Genomic DNA, 19,321 nt, shown 5'->3' with positions numbered 1-19,321 from the left:
TGTCATCCTTGCCTCGTCTCTCTCGTTCACCCCACATATCCTATCCGTTACCGAGACCTGCCGGTTTCACCTTTACAATATCACCAAGATCCGCCCCTTCCTCTCCACCCAAACGGCTACCTTACTGCTACGGGCTCTTGTTATATCCCGGCTAGACTACTGTGTCAGCCTTCTCTCTGACCTCCCTTCCTCCCCTCTGGCCCTGCTCCAGTCTATTCTTCACTCCGCTGCCCGGCTCATCTTCCTGCAGAAACGATCTGGGCATGTCACTCCCCTTCTTAAACAACTCCAGTGGTTGCCTATCGACCTCCGCTCCAAACAAAAACTCCTCACTCTAGGCTTCGAGGCTCTACATCTCCTTGCCCCTTTCTACCTCTCCTCCCTTCTCTCTTTCTACCGCCCACCCCGCACGCTCCGCTCCTCCGCCGCCCACCTCCTCACCATCCCTCGGTCTCGCCTATCCCGCCGTCGACCCCTGGGCCACGTCCTCCCGCGGTCCTGGAACGCCCTCCCTCCTCACCTCCGCCAAACTCATTCTCTTCCCCTCTTCAAAACCCTACTTAAAACTCACCTCCTCCAAGAGCCTTCCCAGACTGAGCTCCTCTTCTCCCTCTACTCCCTCTACCACTCCCCTTAACCTCTCGGCAGCTTAACCCTCTTTTCCCCCCATTTCCCTCTGCTCCTCCCCCTCTCCCTTCCAATCCCCTCAGCACTGTACTCGTCCGCTCAACTGTATATATTTTCATTACCCTGTTTATTTTGTTAATGAAATGTACATCGCCTTGATTCTATTTAGTTGCCATTGTTTTTACGAGATGTTCTTCCCCTTGACTCTATTTATTGCCATTGTTCTTGTCTGTCCGTCTCCCCCGATTAGACTGTAAGCCCATCAAACGGCAGGGACCGTCTCTATCTGTTGCCGACTTGTTCATTCCAAGCGCTTAGTACAGTGCTCTGCACATAGTAAGCGCTCAATAAATACTATTGAATGAATGAATGAAGCAACACTTTTCAAATAGTTATGAAAAGCACATTAATATGGATTTAGGAATACCATAACTCTCTCCCAATACATCTCCCCCAAAATTCTGACTGAATCCTTAAAAGTAATTTTAACTAGCTGAAACCAATGAAAAAATCACTGTATGTGGAGGCTTGCACTATTGTCCACCAGCTCTCACACTTCTCCTTTTCCTCCCAGCTCTCACTCTTTCTTTCCTTAGTTTTCCAAATTTCTTCTCACCCATCTCCTGGAGGCAGGAGACCTCAGTTTTCCTTTCCCTACACACTAGGCTCCAATCAAAATAGAGAGCTGAGGGTTTTAAAGAGGAGAAAAAAAGAAATGAAACCTGAAACTCTTCAAAGGGGCACTAACAGCTTTGTGGCCTAGTTACATGACAGGCCTGGGATTCAGAAGACCTGGGGTCTAATCCCAATTCTGCTACTTGTTGCTGTGTGACCTTGAGCAAGTAATTCAACTTCTCTATGCCTCAGTTTCCTCATCTGTAATATATAGCTCAAATCCCTGCTTTCTTCTCTTCTTTGACTGTAAGCTCCATATGGGACAGAGATTGTGTCTGACTTGGTTGTGTCTGACTTGATAATCTTGTACTACCCAAGTGTTTAATCGGTCAGTCAATTTTATTTATTGAGCACTTACTGTGTGCACAAAAATGTATTAAGCTCTTGGGAGAATACAGTATGACAATATGACAGGCACGTTTCCTGCCCACAACGAGCTAGCAGTCTAGAGCTTACAGTTTGGCACAACGCTCATCAAATAGTAAGTGCTTAATATCACACATTATTATCATTATTATTATTATTGTTATCAGAGTTCCCCTAGACTCCCTGTGGTCTGCCCAGTTAACTAAGTTTTAAACCCCAACCAGCAGAGCTCTGCTCAAGTTCAGGCGTGCTCTGGCCTTAACTGTGGCAGATGATTGTGGGCCCTGTACCTGGTAAAAGACCTGCTTTTCCATTGTCTTTCTATTAACGGATGATGGAGGAAGTGGTGCTTCTAGGATTCAAAATTCCTGCATTTCCAGTGGAATCCATATGTGCTCAGCAACCTATCTGGCATATGGTACTCCCGGGGACCTACATTCTGTATAACGGGCCAACTATTAATTGTGCATAAAGTTACCACTTCACATAGCCAAATCCTGGCGAGAGAAATCTTAGAGGTAAACTCAAACCTATCTGAAGCCTATCCGGGCCCCACCATTGCTCCGGCTTAACCATCGCTCCAGGGACTGGGGACAACAGGGTGTTAAGAGTATTACAAAAGCTCTCTAGCACTAAAATCAATTTCTTCACTTAGGTTCATGCTCTCAAAGTCTTTGTGACTGGATGGAGGCTCAAGACTCTATCACCTTCCAGCATCATCAGCTTAAGCCAAGATTAAATGCCTACTAATGGACAGAAGGGATGGTGGCACAGTCGTTGCAGTGACCACAGTGGCAAGGCAGAAAGGAGAAGGCAGCTGGCCAATCTCGTCCCCTCCTTCGGTGGAAACGATGGCCATTCCTATAGCCGTGACCACCACCACTACAGTCTTACGGGCCCACCAGTGCTCTGTTCAGCATAACTGCCCACTCAATACCACTGACTGACTGCCATTGCCATCCTCACCGGACAAGAGGGTGTTAACGGCTCCAAAGACCCAGCCCAGGATGAGCATGTTGAGTCAGGGCCCCTGTTCTCTACTGCTTCTACCCAAGAAAGTGCCCTCCCTCCTCCCTGCCTTCGCACCCCATTCTGGGCCCTCAAAAGGCACCTCCATTGAGTGGTGGCGGTTGATGATGGCAGCAGAGACTGACTACCTTTGTCCTCGCCCTGTAACTTTTTTCCTCCTCGGGTGCATGTGCTAAGAAATGTCAACCAGAATTTTTGATCTTGATCCACCTTCTTAGCACCATATATGTCTAAAACCATATCATTTTATAAAATGCACGACATAAAAGCAGTAAAACAACTTTACGAATTCAAGAAGTATAGATTCCAAAAACCGTTCCACTATGGAATGAAGTTTATAAAGAAACACTAAAGCAAGAATGGGGCGGTCACAAAGCTGTATCAACCAACTACCAACTGTAGTAATTACCCATCTTCAGCACTAACATGTGTATCAAATATATTCAATTATACATTCAATCATTTATTCTGATTGTGAATATTTTTCTGTTCATCTCTGGACTTAGAATGTAAGTTCCTTGTGGACAGGGCACTTGTTTGGTGCTTTTGCTGTACACTTCAAGGAGCTCAATTAATCAATAGTACTGGAGCACTTTCTGTGTGCAGAGCATTGTACTAAGTACTGGGTAGGCTGTGTGGCCTAGTGGAAAGAGCACATGATTGGGAAATCGGAGGACCAGGGCTCTGATCATGGCTCTCCCACTTGTCTGTTGTGTGGCCCTGGGCAAGTCACTGAACTTCTCTGTGCTTCAGGTACCTCATCTTTAAAATGGCTAATAAATCCTACTTTCTCCTACTTAGATAGCTATTATGCCCAAACTTATCTGGTGTTTACCCCAGCACTTAGTACAGTGCTTGGCACACAGTAAATGCTTAAGTGGTATTATTATTATTAGCTAACTCTTGTCCATTTTTTGACCTGGGCAAGTCACAACTTCACTGTGCCTGAGCCTGACTTTCCCCATCTGCAAATTAGGGATCAATGGCAATTTAATCTCCACACTCAAAGAAGCTTCCTTTGATGCACAAACTGATCCTTCAATACCACCCTCTCTGCTGAACTCAATTCCCTTGCTCCCCTACCCCTTCACTCATCTCATACCACTAATCCACAGCCCTGGAATTCTCCATAGTATGTTTCCTTCGCTCCTATGCACAGAAGCACAAACTATACAGCACCGCTGCAGATTTAAGCAGTGTAGCCTAGTGGAAAGAGCATGGGCCTGGTCAGAGGGCCTGGGCTCTAATTCTGCCTCTGCCATTTATCTGCTGTGTAACCTGCGCCAAGTCACTTAACTTTTCTCTGTCTCAGTTACCGCAACTGTAAAATGGGGATTAAGACTGTGAGTCCTACCTGGGATAGGGACTGTGTCCAACCCACTTAATCTTGCATCTACTCCAGCACTTAATATAGTGTCTGGCACATAGAAAGCACTTAACTAGCACCACGATATCCCCCTCTAGGCTGTAAGCTTGTTGTGGGCAGGGAATATGTCCACTAACTCTGTTATATTTTATTCTCCCAAGCACTTAGCACCATAAGCACTAATAAATATGACTGATTGATAAATACAATTGATAAATCCCAACTTTACCTTCGACTGCTTCATCTCTGTCTTCTCCTTCCCTGGGCAACATTACTTCTCCATCCTTATTTACTCATATATACTTATTGTTCTTGCCAGCCGTTTCAGAAGTTTAACTCCCTCCTCATACACCCTGTGTCTCGTGCCACTCCCCAATCTCTTCCCCTAATGAACAGGCCATTTCCTTTATGGATAAATCTGAAACCATCAAGTACGATCCCACTAAAATCTCCCCGGCTCCTCTCCAGTTCCTCCCTCGTCCAGCCCCTTCTTCGACTTACACATCTTGCCCAACCATATCTCAAGAGCAGATCTCCCACCTCCTCTCAAAATCTACCACCCTTCACCCGCACTTGTGACCCCATGCTTCGTACCTTATCAAAACACTTGCCCCCTCCCTCCTTTCCTCCCTGACTGCCATCTTCAGTTGTTCACTCTCCAATGGCTTCTTCCACGCTGCTTTCAAACATGCTTGTGTGATCCCTTTCCTTAACTCCAGATTCCCTCCAGTTAACTCCAGATTCCCTCCAGTTATCGTCCCATTTCACTACAGACTCCTTCAGGGAGTTGTCGCCATGCACTGCCTCCACTTCCTCTCCTCCAATTCTCTTCTTGATCTTCTCCAATCTGGCTTCCACCTCCTTCCCTCCAAGGAAACTGTTCTCTCAAAGCCCATCAGTGATCACCTTCTTGACAAATCAAACAGCCTCTATTCTATAATAATCCTCTTCGACCTCTCTGCTGCCTTTGACACTATGGACCACTACTTTTCCCTGGAAGTACTATCTAATGCTTGGCTTCGCTGGCACTGTTCTCTCCTGGTTCTCCTATCTCTCAGTCACTGATTTTCTGTCTCTTTCATGGGCTTCTCTTCTGCTTCCCACCTGCTGAGGGAGACCTTCAAGGCTCTGTTGCAGGTCCCTTTCTATTCTCCACCTACACCCACTTCCTTGGAGAACTCATTTGCTCCCATGGCTTCAACTGCCATCTCTGTGCAGATGATTCTCAAATCTACATCTCCAGCCCTGATCTCTCTCCTCCTCTGCAGTCTCAAATTTCCTCCTGCCTTCAGGCCATCTCTACTTAGATGTCCCAATTCCTTAAACTTAATGTCCAAAGCAGAACTCCTTATCTTCTCACTCAAACCCTGTCCTCCCCCTGTGGCTCAGTGGAAAGAGCACGGGCTTGGGAGTCAGAGGTCATGAGTTCGAATCCCAGCTCTGATACTTGTCAGCTGTGTGACTGTGGGCAAGTCACTTCACTTCTCTGTGCCTCAGTTACCTCATCTGTAAAATAGGGATTAACTGTGAGCCTCACGTGGGACAACCTGATTACCTTGTATCTACCCCAGTGCTTAGAACAGTGCTCGGCACATAGAAAGCGCTTAACAAACACCAACATTATCATTATTACGAGAAGCAGCGTGCGCAGTGGAAAGAGCACGGGCTTTGGAGTCAGGGCTCATGAGTTCGAACCCCAGCTCTGCCACTTGTCAGCTGTGTGACTGTGGGCAAGTCACTTAACTTCTCTATGCCTCAGTTCCCTCATCTGTAAAATGGGAATTAAGACTGTGAGCCCCACGTGGGACAACCTGATTCCCCTGTGTTTACCCCAGCGCTTAGAACAGTGCTCTGCACATAGTAAGCGCTTAACAAATACCAACATTATTATTATTATTATTATTGTTTTCCCATCTCTGTAGACAGCACCACCCTTCTCCTTGCCTCACAAGCCTGTGACCTTGGCATATCCTCATTTCTCATTCAACCTACATATTCAACCTGCTACAAAATCTTGTCAGTTCAACCTTCACAACACTCCTAAAATCCTTCCTTTCTTCTCCAAACTGCTAGTATGTTGATCCAAGCACTTATCCTATCCCAGCTTGACTAATGCATCAGCCCCCTTGCTGACCTCCCTGCCTCCTGTCTCTCCCCACACTAGTCCACATTTCAGTCTGCTGCCTGGATCATTTTTCTAAAAATTTGTTCAATTCATGTTTCTCTACTCTTCAAGGACTTCCTTCCAGTAGTTTCCCATCCACCTTCACATTAAATGGAAATTCTTCATTATCGGCTTTAAAACACTAAATCACCTTGCCCCCTCCTATCTTACCTCCAAATGGAAATTCTTCACCATCGGCTTTAAAATACTAAATCACCTTGCCCCCTCCTTTCTTACCTCCCTGATTTCCGACTACAATCCAGCATGCTCACTGTACCTCGATTTCATGTATCTCACTGCCGATCCCTTGCCGACATCCTGCCTCAGATCTGGAACTCCCTCCTCCTTCATATCTGACAGACCATCACTCTCCCCACTTTCACAACCTTATTAAAAATCACATCTTCTCCAAGAGGGCCTTGCCTGACTAAGCCCTCATTTCCCGACTTCCTCTCCCTTCTGCAGCACTCTTGCACTTGTATGCTTTTAAGCATTTGTACGCTTAATGTACTCCATCCTCCACTCCACCGCACTAATGTACAGATCCGTCCGTAACATTTTAATGTTGGTCTCTCCCTCTAGACTTTAAGTTTCTTGTGGGCAGGGATCATTTCTTCCAACTGTGTTTACATTGTACTCTCCCAAGCACTTAATACAGTGCTCTGCACACAATAAGTGCTCAATAAATATGACTGATTGATTAGGGGTGATGAAATACCTGTTCTGCCTCCAACTTAGACTGTGAGCCTTGTGTAGAACAAGTACTGCGTCAGACCTGATTATCTTGTATCTACCTTAGCTCTTTAGTATATTCCTTGGCGCACAGTGAGAGCTTAAATGCCACAAATAATATCAACAATAGGAGCCTTCAATATTTATTCATTCAATAGTATTTACTGAGCGCTTACTATGTGCAGAGCTCTGTACTAAGCGCTTGGATTGTACAATTCGGCAACAGATAGAGACAATCCCTGCCACACAGTTGGTAGATATAAACCCTGCTCACAGAAGGAGATTACAGTCTCAGTACACTGAACTCTACTCATTCATTCAATAGTATTTATTGAGCGCTTACTATGCGCAGAGCACTGTACTAAGCGCTTGGGATGAACAAGTTGGCAACAGATAGAGACAGTCCCTGCCGTTTGACGGGCTTACAGTTTCATCAGGGGAACTCAGTGGGCACTTACCAAATATAATTTCTATTACTAGAGTTTCATTAGGGGAAGCAGCATGGCTCAGTGGAAAGAGCATGGGCTTGGAAGTCAGAGGTCATGGGTTCTAATCCCAGCTCCACCACTTGTCAGCTGTGTGACTGGGCAAGTCACTTAACTTCTCTGTGCCTCAGTTACCTCAACTGTAAAATGGGGATTAAGACTGTGAGCCCCACATGGGACAACCTGATCACTTTGTATCCCCCCCAGCGCTTAGAACAGTGCTTTGCACATAGTAAGTGCTTAAAAAATGCCATCATTATTATTATATTCATTCATTCAATTGTATTTATTGAGCACTTACTGTGTGCAGAGCACTGTACTAAGCACTTGGAAAGTACAATTCAAGAATATAGAGACAGACAATCCCTGCCCACACCTGGCTTACAGTCTCACATGTGTTGGCACCCTCAGTATGCAAAATCAGATCGTGAGATCCTACACCAAGCTTGTCAAGCTCATTCGTGAGGATGAAGGTCACTCAGGTCTCACTTTTAAAAAAGCTGAAAATCATTAAAGAATTCTTGGTAAAAATCATTAGCAAACTAGCACATTATTACTTAATAATAGAATTCTTGGTGAAAATCATTAGCAAACTTGCACATTATTACTTAATAATACCAAAGGATGTGAAATTGGCAAATGGAACAATAAAATTTTCTTGCAGATTTCGTGGAAGTTTATTTTTTAAGGGAGGGAGCAGTGGCCTAAGAAAAGTCTATGGATCTTTGTTTCCCCAAACTGCAGGGACAGAGAAACCCACAAAGACACATCCAACAATTCTCTCTGCATAGAAATGTCACCTTTTTTAGGCCAGGATCACATTAAATCTTATCAGAATACATTCCTACAAAATGACAAAAGCAAATACAGGTCTAAGTCATGTCTACGATAGTCAACACCTCTGCAAAATTTACTAATCCTGAATAAGGTTTTATAGCATCACTCAAACTGTCCTTGCATCAGATTTGCAGCTCTATATTATTTTCCACCGCTGAACTTTTTAAGCATTATGACAGCTTAAAAGCACTTTTAGGAGCAAGAGAAAATTGTGGCACCATCGGGAGGGTAGGAAGAACTATGAGTCCTCATCAAATTGAACAGTGGGAGAGGGTGAAAAGGTAAACTATTTTTTTCAATTATTGCGCTCGTGTTTGAAAGGGTATCACTTCAAAAGTTAACCTTGAATTTTCTCAACTAAAGTCAATAATTCCTTAGTTAACATTTCCCTCAAATTCATGAACTCATTTCATTTGTCCATTAATGATTGAGAACATGGGTTAAAAGGTATACTTTGTGTCCTAAGTGCAAAATGTCTCAGATTAAAATAGATTTTCAACCTAGAGGGAAATCGGAATGTGTGAAATGGAGACGGTGTTTTTCAATTTTATATTCTCCAAATGGCTTCGCACCAGTATTAGGATGAACATTTCAACATGTTTGCTTTTACTATGGACTCCCTAAAAGGTTTTACATTTAGTGCGTAAACTCACTGGTGCCAACAATGGACTCCAGACTGTAAACTCATTATGGGCAGGGAGCATTTCTGCTAATTCTGTTGTACTGTACTCTCCCAAGAACTTAAAACAGAGCTCTGCCCACAGTAAGCACTCAATAAATACCACTGATTAATAAAGTATCTCCCGCCTTCTGTCTTTCCCCCGCCAGTGCCCAGGCTTCAGTCTGCTGCCCAGATCATTTTTCTAAAAGAAATTTAGTCCACATTTCCAAACTAGGCCACCACAAAATGGGGATTAAGCCTGTGATCCCCATGAGGGACACCCTGATTACCTTGTATCCCCACCCAGTGCTTAGAACAGTGCTTGACACGTAATAAGTGGTTAACAAATGCCATCATTATTATTATCTGTTACTGAACTTTACCTTCAAAACTTTCCGACTCATCCACGCCGAGACCACCCCCCTCTCCCGGGAAACTGAGCCTTGTCATCGCCCGGACCCTTGGAGCCATTACCTCGTGGGCTCGGGATCTCTGCTCCCCTGGGGGTAAGTCTCAGACCGCCGGGCCCCCTCTTCCCAGCCGAATCGACCACCACATGGACTCTGGAGCTCTCCTCCCAGGCGGTGGTTCCTTGGGCTGCCTGCCCCCCGTTTCCAGCCTAGCTCTTTAACAGCCTTTTGGCCACCGACCGCCGACTCTAGCGGCTTTTTGGCCGCCGACCGCCGACTCATCCACGCCGAGACCACCCCCCCTCTCCCGGGAAGCTGAGCCTTGTCATCGCCCGGACCCTTGGAGCCATTACCTCGTGGGCTCGGGATCTCTGCTCCCCTGAGGCGCAGCCTCGGCCCACCCGGCCCCTGCCCCGATTCCCGACAAGCCCCCCTTCGCCTACCGCTCGCTGACTCATCTGCGCTTCCTCCGCCTCCACCGGGGAGCTGAGCCTCGGACCGTCCGGACCCACGCCCGCCTCAGCCTTTCACAACCTGGATCTCCGCACCCCCGCTCGGGAACTCCGACACTACGGATCTTCGCCCCCACAGACCCCCAGCCACCAGCTTCCAGTCCACCCACCCCCCGCCGCTCGGGCCCGGGAACATTGCGCTCCCCTTCTCGATCCTGGGGACATTGTGCTCCCCTTCTCGGCCCCAAGGACATTGTGTCCTCGGGGGACATTGTGTCCCCCTACTCGGGCCCGGGGACATTGTGCTCCCCAACCGCTCCCCCACTCCGCCCGAGGCGGCCATTTTAGGAAGCCCCCACTCTGCCTGAGGCGGCCATTTTGGGAAGGCCTCACTCCTTTTTCCCTCTTGAGGTGATTCATCTCTCCCGCCCCCGCCCCGGGCGACGACGTCCTTGTTCTCACCATGTTACCTTACCTTAGCCGCCGCCTACGGCCGCCACCCACCCCGGACAACCTCAGGGCCCCCCCGCCGCCACAGGGTTATTTGGTCATGAGCTCTGGGACTCTCTCGGCCGCTGGCCGCTTGACTTGGAGTCTGATCGGGTAGGGTCGGCTCGTCCCCCGACCCTGGTCATCGCCTGCTTATTAACACTATTGTAGTGTGCCTTACTGTAGCATGTTGCTATATTTGCGATCTCGCTTTTTATTGTTTATTGTCGTCAGATTTTGAATTTGATCAGGTCGCCCCTTAATCGAGTCTACCCCCGACCCTGGTCATCACCCCCTTTTATTAACACGACTATATTGTATCATACTGTATCATGTTGCTATATTAGCACCACTGTATTGTATCATATTGTATCATGTTGCTATATTACCGATTTCGTTTATTACTGTTTATTGTTGTCAGTGCTGCCACCCACCTCTCTGGCCTCGCCATGTCCCTCCTCCCCCCCTCCCCCCTCCCGCCCCTTCCTATCCTCCCCTTCCCCTTCCCCTTCCCCTCTCTCGCTCAGCTCTTTCCCGCTCTCTCCTCTGTCTCCTCCCCCCCTCCTCTCTCCCACCCTAGAACCCCACTTTACCAGCGCTACCCCTCTTCCCCCTCCCCCTACTCTTCCCCCCACCAAACCCCCTCTTCACCCCCTCCCCCCTTCTCTCTTCCCCACCCATGCCCCATCCCAGTCCTCTTGTCCCACCGCCACCCCTCATCCCCCTCTCCTCGTCCAGGGCCCCGCCACCTCCTTCCCATCCAAACCCTCCCCTCCCCCCGCCCTTCCCCCCCTCCTCCCCTTGCACCCACAGCTACTTTCAAGTGTGGCCTCTGGAACCCCCGCTCTGTTACAGGCAAGCTACCTTTCATCCATGACCTTTTCCTCTCCCGCTCTCTCCTCCTCCTCGCCCTTTCGGAAACGTGGCTCTCTCCCGAAGACACGGTCTCCGCCGCCGCTCTCTCCAGCGGAGGCCTCTCCTTCTCCCACTCCCCCAGACTCACCGGTAAGGGAGGAGGCGTCGGCTTCCTCCTCTCGCCCCGATGCCGCTTCCGCACTATCCCTCCTCCCCCCTCCCTCTTCTTCCCCTCCTTCGAAGCCCATATCATTCGCCTCTACCACCCACTCCAGTTACTTGTCGCCGTCATCTACAGCCCTCCCGGTCCCACCTCCGACTTCTTCAACCACCTTGACCCCTTTCTCACCTTCCTCCTCTCCTTCTCTCTGCCCACTCTGATCCTTGGAGACTTCAACATCCATACGGATGTACCCGACGACTCCTCTACCGCCCGCCTGCTATCCCTCCTCGACTCTGCCGACCTCCTCCTCCACCATACCGCGCCCACTCACCGACTCGGTCACACCCTCGATCTCGTCATCTCCTACCGCTGCACTATCTCCTCACTCACCAACTCTGAAATCCCTCTCTCTGACCATAACCTTCTCACCTGCCTCATCTCTCACACTCCCTCCCCCTGCAAATCTTCGCTACGGCCCCACAGAGACCTCCGCTCTCTCGATCCCATCCGTCTTTCCAATAGCATCTCTCCTCACCTTGCCGCCCTGTCCTCTCTTCCCACTCTCGACGATCAGGTCTCCGCTCTCAACTCCACCCTCTCTACTCATCTCGACTCTCTCGCCCCCCTTTCCCTCCGCCGCTCTCGCGCCACTAACCCACAGCCCTGGATCACCTCCTCCGTCCGCCTCCTACGCTCCTATGCTCGAGCTGCTGAGCGCCGCTGGCGAAAGTCCAAGCACCAAGCCGACCTCACACACTTCAAATTTATCCTTTCCTGCCTTAACTCTGCCCTCTCCTCCGCCAGGCAAAGCTTCTTCTCCTCCCTCATCGACACCCATGCCCGTCACCCCCGCCGATTGTTCCGGACCTTTAACTCTCTCCTTAGGCCCCCTGTTCCTCCCCCTCCCCCATCTCTCACCCCTAATGATCTGGCCACCTATTTCCTCAAGAAAATCAACACGATCAGGTCTGAGCTCCCCAAAGTCACCCCTCCGCCTCTCCCCTCCCCCCCAACAACCCCCTCCCCTACTTTCCCATCCTTCCGTGCAGTATCCTCAGAGGAGATCTCCTCCCTCCTCGCAAGTGCCACCCCCTCCACCTGCGCCTCGGACCCCATTCCCTCTCACCTTCTTAAAACCATCGCCCCTGCCCTCCTCCCTTCCTTAACTTCTATTTTTAACCACTCAATCTCCAAGGGCTCCTTCCCCTCTGCCTTCAAACATGCCCACGTCTCCCCCATCCTAAAAAAACCCGCTCTTGACCCCACTTCCCCCTCCAGTTATCGTCCTATCTCCCTACTACCCTTCCTTTCCAAAATCTTAGAACAAGTCGTCTACAATCGATGCCTAGAATTCCTTAACTCCCATTCTCTCCTAGACCCCCTCCAATCTGGCTTCCGTCCCCTCCACTCTACCGAGACTGCTCTCTCTAAGGTCACCCATGACCTCCTTCTTGCCAAATCCAATGGCTCCTACTCCATTCTGATCCTCCTTGACCTCTCTGCTGCCTTTGACACTGTCGACCATCCCCTCCTCCTCCATACCTTATCTCACCTTGGCTTCACGGACTCTGTCCTCTCCTGGTTCTCCTCTTACCTCTCTGGCCGATCATTCTCGGTCTCCTACGCTGGCGCCTCCTCCCCCTCCCATCCTTTAACTGTTGGAGTTCCTCAAGGGTCAGTTCTTGGCCCTCTTCTGTTCTCCATTTACACTCACTCCCTCGGTGAACTCATCCGCTCTCACGGCTTTGACTACCATCTCTACGCAGATGACACGCAGATCTACATCTCCGCCCCTGTCCTCTCCCCCTCCCTTCAGGCTCGCATCTCCTCCTGCCTCCGGGACGTCTCCACCTGGATGTCGGCCCGCCACCTAAAACTCAACATGAGCAAGACTGAGCTCCTCATCTTCCCTCCCAAGCCCGGTCCGCTCCCAGACTTCTCCATCACCGTGGATGGCACGACCATCCTTCCCGTCCCGCAGGCCCGCAATCTCGGTGTCATCCTTGACTCGTCCCTCTCGTTCACCCCACACATCCTATCCGTTACCGAGACCTGCCGGTTTCACCTCTACAATATCGCCAAGATCCACCCTTTCCTCTCCACCCAAACGGCTACCTTACTATTACGGGCTCTCGTTATATCCCGGCTAGACTACTGTGTCAGCCTTCTCTCTGACCTCCCTTCCTCCTCTCTCGCCCCGCTCCGGTCTATTCTTCACTCCGCTGCCCGGCTCATCTTCCCGCAGAAACGATCTGGGCATGTCACTCCCCTTCTTAAACAACTCCAGTGGTTGCCTATCGACCTCCGCTCCAAACAAAAACTCCTCACTCTAGGCTTCAAGGCTCTCCATCACCTTGCCCCTTCCTACCTCTCCTCCCTTCTCTCTTTCTACCGCCCACCCCGCACGCTCCGCTCCTCTGCCGCCCACCTCCTCACCGTCCCTCGGTCCCGCCTATCCCGCCGTCGACCCCCGGGTCACGTCCTCCCGCGGTCCTGGAACGCCCTCCCTCCTCACCTCCGCCAAACTGATTCTCTTTCCCTCTTCAAAACCTTACTTAAAGATCACCTCCTCCAAGAGGCCTTCCCAGACTGAGCTCCTCTTCCCCCTCTACTCCCTCTGCCATCCCCCCTTTACCTCTCCGCAGCTAAAGCCTCATTTTCCCCTTTTCCCTCTGCTCCTCCACCTCTCCCTTCCCATCCCCACAGCACTGTACTCGTCCGCTCAACTGTATATATTTTCGTTACCCTATTTATTTTGTTAATGAATTGTACATCGCCTTGATTCTATTTAGTTGCCATTGTTTTTACGAGATGTTCTTCCCCTTGACGCTGTTTAGTGCCATTGTTCTTGTCTGTCCGTCTCCCCCGATTAGACTGTAAGCCCGTCAAACGGCAGGGACTGTCTCTATCTGTTGCCGACCTGTTCATCCCAAGCGCTTAGTACAGTGCTCTGCACATAGTAAGCGCTCAATAAATACTATTGAATGAATGAAAATGAATGAACTTTCCTAAAATCACATCTCTTCCAAGAGGCCTTCCCTGATTAAGCTCTCACTTCCCCAATCACTTTTCCTCTGTACCACCTATGCACTCAGATCTGTAGCTCTTAAGCACTTGATATTCGCCCCACAGCACTTATGCATATATCTTTAATTATAATAATAATAATAATGGTATTTGTTAAGTGCTTACTATGTGCAGAGTTGGGGTAGATAGAGGATAATCAGATTGTCCCACGTGGGGCTCACATTTTTTAATATGAAGCAGCATGGCTCAGTGAAAAGAGCCCGGGCTTGGGAGTCAGAGCTCATGTGGGTTCAAATCCTGGCTCTGCCACTTGTCAACTGTGTGACTGTGGGCAAGTCACTTAACTTCTCTGTGCCTCAGTTACCTCATCTGTAAAATGGGGATTAAGACTGTGAACCCCATGTGGGACAACCTGATTACCCTGTATCAACCCCAGCGCTTAGAACAGTGCTCTGTACATAGTAAGTGCTTAACAATACCAACATTATTATTAATCCCATTTTTGCAGATGAGGTAACTGAGGCCCAAAGAAGTTTAGTGACTTGCCCAAGGTCACACAGCAGACCAGTTGCGGAGCCGGGATGAGAACCCACAATCTCTGACTCCCAAGCCCAGGCTCTTTCCACTAAGTTTACCCTGTCTCTCCCCCAGCGCTTAGAACAGTGCTTTGCACATAGTAAGCGCTTAACAAATACCAACATTATTATTATTTACCCTCTTCCACTTCCCTTTCTGCAATTTATTTTAATGTCTGCCTCTTTCACTAGGTTGCAAACTCCTTCTGGGCAAGGATCATGCATACAGTAAGCACTCAATAAATACCACTGATTGATTGGGCAAATAAACTCTCACCTACACAACCGCTGGAGTTTACACACCTTCCGTCCCTAAAGAAATTGCAAAGTCCCCTACATTTCCATTCAAGAGTTTCCCCATCACCTCCCAGCCAACAACTATTCCTATGGACAACGTGGCAACCTCAGGAAATTGTTCTCATTATCATCACCGACAGGGACTGATGAATGATCACACTGGAGTACTGCTTGAAATGTTGCTGGGGAGCAAAATAGAAACCAAAAAGTTTTGCGAGTTCAAGGGAACACCTGTCAAGGCCCTCACTCTATATAGTGTAACCCACTAGAAAGAGCACGGCGATATGAGATAGCAGATCCAGATTCTAGTCCAGGCTCTGAGACTTAATGTGTGACCGTGGGCAAGTCATTTAAGTTCTCTGTGCCTCAGTTGCCTCTTCTGAAAAATGGAGATTAAAAAACAACAACCTGCTCTCCCTCCCTCTCAGAAGGTGAAGCCACGGGACCAGGACTGTGCTTGATCTAATTATCTCACATCTACTCCAATAAAACAATTCATTGATTGATTGACTGCTCAGCATGCTGATTGAATCACAGTAAACACATATAAATACTAACATTATCATGAATCGGTGTGCCCCCCCCCCACACAACAAATACCAACATTATTATTAAATATTTCAGAACAGAGATGCAGCTGGGCCCTCCCTTTTCCTCTGCTCCTCCTCCCCTCCTCATCCCCCCGCACTCCCTCCCTCTGCTCTACCCCCCTCCCTGCCCCATAGCACTTGTGTATATTTGTGCATATTTACTACTCTATTTTATTAATGATGTGTATATTAGAGAAGCAGCGTGGCTGGGAGGAAAGAGCATAGGCTTGGGAGTCAGAGGTCATGGGTTTGAATCCCAGCTCGGCCACTTGTCAGCTGTGTGACTGTGGGCAAATCACTTCACTTCTCTGTGCCTCAGTTCCTTCATCTGTAAAAGCAGCGTGGCTCAGTGGAAAGAGCACGGGCTTTGGAGTCAGAGGTCATGGGTTCGAATAACAGCTCCGCCACTTGTCAGCTGTGTGAATTTGGGCAAGTCACTTAGCTTCTCGGTGCCTCAGTTACCCCATCTGTCAAATGGGGATTAACTGTGAGCCCCAAGTGGGACAACCTGATTCCCCTGTGTCTACCCCAGCGCTTAGAACAGTGCTCGGCACATAGTAAGTGCTTAACAAATACCAACATTTATTTATTTTATTTAAAATGGGGATTAAGACTGTGAGCCTCATGTGGGACAACCTGATGACCCTGTATCTCCCCCAGCGCTTAGAACAGTGTTCTGCACATAGTAAGCGCTTAACAAATACCAACATTATTATATATCTATAATTCTATTTATTTATATTAATGCCTGCCTACTTCTTTTGATGTCCATCTCTCCCCTTCTAGATTATGAGCCCATTGTGGTCAGCTGTGTGACCTTGGGCAAGTCACTTAACTTCTCTGTGCCAAAGTGACCTCATCTGTAAAATGGGGATTATGACTGTGAGCCCCACGTGGGACAAACTGATAACCCTGTATCCCTCCCAGCGCTTTCAACAGTGCTTGGCACATAGTAAGTGCTTAAATGTTATCATTATTATTATTCTTACTAAGCGCTTGGCATGTACAATTGGGCAACAGATAGAGACAATCCCTGCCCAACAACGGGCTCACAGCCTGGGAGGGGGAGACAGGCAACAAAACATAAGTAGACAGGCATCAAAACCATCAAAATAAATAAAATCTTAGATATAGAAACATCATTAACAAAATAGAGTAATAAATATGTACAAATATACACAAGTGCTGTGGGGAGGGGGGGGTAGAGCAGAGGGAGGGAATAGGGGGAATTCATTCATTTATTCATTCAATCGTATTTATTGAGTGTTTACTATGTGCAGAGCACTGTACTAAGCGCTGGGAATGTACAATTGGGCCACAAATAGGGACCACCTCGGCCCAACGACGGGCTCACAGTCTAAACGGGGGGGACAGACAGCAAAGCCAAACAGAACAAAACAAGTAGTCTGGCATAAATATCAAGATAAATAGAATCGTAGATATATACACATCATTAACAAAATAGAGTCATAAATAATATATACAAATATACACAAGTGTTGTGGGGAGGGGAAGGGGGGTAGAGCAGAGGGCAGGCTAAGTAATGATGGCATTTGTTAAGCGCTATGTGTGAAGCGCTATGTGTGAAGCGCTATGTGCGAAGCGCTGGATAGAATCACAGATATAAACACATCATTAACAAAATAGTCATAAATAATATGTACAAATATGCACAGTGCTGTGGGGAGGGGAAGGGGAAGGAGCAGAGGGAGGGAGGAAAGGGAATGGGGAGGGGAGGAGGGGCAGAAGGAAAGGCAGGGCTCAGTCTGGGAAGGCCTCCTGGAGGAGGCCATCACTACCATCAAAATAAAGAGAATCAAAGAGAGGGACTCATCAATAACAAAATAGGGTCATAAATATGCACAAGCGTTGTGGGGAGGGGAAGGGGGAAGAACAGAGGGAGGGAGGAGGGGAGCGGAGGAGGAGCCGAGGGAAAGAGGGGGCTCAGTCTGGGAAGGCCTCCTGGAGGAGGCCATCACTATCATCAACCTAAAGAGAATTAGACCTATAGACACATCATGTACAAAACAGAGGAAGAAATATGCACAGTGTTGTGGGGAGGGGAAGGGGGAAGAGCAGAGGGAGGGAGGAGGGGCAATGGGGAGGAGAAGAGGGGGAGAGGGAGAGGGAGGGCTCAGTCTGGGAAGGCCTCCTGGAGGAGGGGAGCTCTCAGTAGGGCTCTGAAGGGGAGAAGAGAGTGAGTTTGGTGGAGGTGAGGAGGGAGGCCATTCCAGGACAGAGGGAGGACGTGGGCCTGGGGGAGGACGAGGCCCAGTAAGGCGGTGAATCTCCCCTGGTCCTGTACCTACCTGCAGGCCGGGGCGGGCACGCGCGGGAGGCCGGGGACGGGCGCGCGCGGGAGGCCGGGGGCGGGCGCGCGCGGGAGGGCTGGAGCGCACGCGCAGACGGGCGCACGGACCCGCGCGGGAGGGCCGGTGCGCACGCGCAGACGGGCGCGCGCGGGGGGGGCGGGCGCGCACGCCAGACGGGCGCGCGCGGGAGGGCTGGAGCGCGCGCGCGGGAGGGCTGGAGCGCACGCGCAGACGGGCCGACGGGCGCACGGACGCGCGCGGGCGTCGCGCAGGCGCGCTCCCTCCTCCCCCCCCCCCCAGGGGCCCCCGCGGCGCCGCTTCCGCCACAACAGGACTGGAAGGGGGCGATGACGTCAGGAGGCCACGACTGCGCCGGCGCGCCGGCCCGCCCCCTCTCCCCTTTGTCCCCGCCCCCTCCGCGACCAGGCCCCCGCGCATGCGCGCGCCTGCCCCCTCCAGGCCCAGCTGGGCTGGACCTACTTAATAATAATAATAATAATGTTGGTATTTGTTAAGCGCTTACTAGGTGCCGAGCACTGTTCTAAGCGCTGGGGGAGACATAGGGGAATCAGGTGGTCCCACGTGGGGCTCACAGTCTTCATCCCCATTTTACAGATGAGGGAACTGAGGCACAGAGAAGTGAAGTGACTTGCCCACAGTCACACAGCCGACAAGTGGCAGAGTGTTCATTCATTCGATAGTATTTATTGAGCGCTTACTAGGTGCACAGCACTGCACTGAGAATGTGCAATTCAGTATCCTTAGGGAGAACATCTCCCACCTTTACCCCCTTGGCTTGGACGGCCTTATTCCCCCCATCTTTATTTCCATGCAGCCTTTTTTTCCCCTTCCCCTCCTTTTATTTTCATGCAAGGAGTAGCTCGGTGTCTAACTGGGTATTTATTGAGCGCTTACTATGTGCACAGCACTGCAGTAAGAATGTGCAATTCAGTGTCTTTAGGGAGAAGCATCTCCCACCTTTACCCCCTTGGCTTGGACGGCCTTATTCCCCCCATCTTTATTTCTATGCAGCCTTTTTTTCCCCTTCCTCTCCTTTTATTTTCATGCAAGGAATAGCTCGGTGTCTAACTGGGTATTTATTGAGCACTTACTATGTGCACAGCACTGCACTGAGCGCTGGGAATGTGCAATCCAATGTCAGGGAGAAGCGTCTCCCACCTTTACCCCCTTGGCTTGGACGGCCTTATT

At 49.5% G+C, this 19,321-nt stretch overlaps 1 protein-coding gene across 1 annotated transcript in view; it reads right to left on the bottom strand.

Annotated features, from left to right (window-relative positions):
* SHPRH (SNF2 histone linker PHD RING helicase) overlaps window positions 1–18,156 on the bottom strand; it is a 131,788-nt gene extending 113,632 nt beyond the window's left edge. Inside the window, exon 1 of the mRNA XM_029056420.2 lies at window positions 18,110–18,156. The gene's annotated coding sequence lies outside the window, so the exon portion shown is untranslated. The remainder of the gene's footprint in view (window positions 1–18,109) is intronic.
* Window positions 18,157–19,321: the final 1,165 nt, after the last annotated feature.

Source organism: Ornithorhynchus anatinus, chromosome 2, assembly GCF_004115215.2.
Source record: "Ornithorhynchus anatinus isolate Pmale09 chromosome 2, mOrnAna1.pri.v4, whole genome shotgun sequence".
Taxonomy (NCBI): Eukaryota; Metazoa; Chordata; class Mammalia; order Monotremata; family Ornithorhynchidae; genus Ornithorhynchus; species Ornithorhynchus anatinus.
The sequence above is the reverse complement of the archived record's forward strand: the minus strand, read 5'-3'. Positions and strand labels throughout refer to the sequence as shown.